Genomic DNA, 1,498 nt, shown 5'->3' with positions numbered 1-1,498 from the left:
TATAATATCTGATGGCGATTACTTTGAAGGGGACAAAATAGATATTCATGAATAAATAAATAATTTTTGAAAAAACACAAAATTCGCGATACTTTTTGAACAGACCTCGTACAGTAGCGCAACTCTCTTGATTTTATATTGGCCAAAATGGAGTGCGCATGTGTGAAATAAATAAGTTGCTCTATCTCTTTTCCTCCTTTTTTTATTGCTCTCTCTTTTTCTCTTTCTATTTAAATAAGTTTTAATGTTCCACTTAAACATTTGTATTTCAAGGATACATAATTCAGAGTAGAAATTTAGAGGGAAATATTACGTGTATTATTCATTTGGTGAAATGTTGTGTGAGAAATCTCGAAAGATTGGTCTAATTGATCTAATTTTTGTGAAAAAATGAACAAAAACAAACATAGAAAATCGAACAAGAAGGATTTCTTTTTATTTATTGTATTTTAAACTTATTTTTTGAACATACATATATATAATTTTCTTTTATATCGATTTCTCATAATTTTTTTCATAGATATATAATTACATAATATTTCTTTATACAAATATACATTTTTAATTTAATATTTTTAATATTTTTCCTAATTTTTCTATACTTTTTCTTTATTTTTCAATATATTTACAATTTATTTTTATTAATTTTCATAAAGTTTAAATTATTTTATTGCAATATTAGGTTTATTCGCGTCGCATGCTTTAATATGCTCCAATATGTTCCTACAATAGTAATTACTCACTTCAACAAATTCGTTGGATTGCGATGCGAATAAATCTAGTAAGTTTTGCGAGGAATTTTGACAGAGTAAAAAAAGGATGAAAACAGAAAGAAGTTTAAGTGGCAACGCTAGGTAATTTACTTATTTCACGCATGCGCACTCCATTTTGGCAACACTAACATCAAAGGTGTCGACAGAGAGTTGCGCTACTAAATATACTGTGCTACTAACATTAAAGGTGCCGACGCTCAGTGGTCCATACTGTATGTACTTATATTGTAGCAGTAGTGCTTAGTAGTATTTTTCTACAAAGGTTTAATATCCTAAAAGACATTTTAAGATCTCCACTGGATAAAGACAGGATGAAATTTGGTCATTCAGAAATATCCTAATATCTAAACGATAATGTCCTGTGGATATACCATCTGATCAAATTTGATCCGGATTGGTCCATTTAAACCGCGCGCGTAAATTGAATCGGTAAAAATTTTTTTTTTCTAGATTGGTACAACCTTCTCTGACATTCGTGTGAAATTTGAGCGGGATACGTCAGTTAGTGTGTGTTTGGCAGCCATTTGTTTACGACGCAAAAAGTTTCTCTGGCGATTTTTACTGTGGAAAAAAAAATTGAACAACGAGTTTGCTTGAAATTTTGTGTTTCCAATGGAATTACGGCTACGGAATCATTGAAAATGTTGCAGAAGTGTTGGGGAGTCCACTCTATCGAGAACGCAAGTATTTGAGTGGCATAAAGCATTCAGTGAGGGTCGTGAGGT

The sequence above is a fragment of the Trachymyrmex septentrionalis genome, unplaced genomic scaffold, assembly GCF_001594115.1.
Source record: "Trachymyrmex septentrionalis isolate Tsep2-gDNA-1 unplaced genomic scaffold, Tsep1.0 scaffold161, whole genome shotgun sequence".
NCBI lineage: Eukaryota > Metazoa > Arthropoda > Insecta > Hymenoptera > Formicidae > Trachymyrmex > Trachymyrmex septentrionalis.
The sequence above is the reverse complement of the archived record's forward strand: the minus strand, read 5'-3'. Positions refer to the sequence as shown.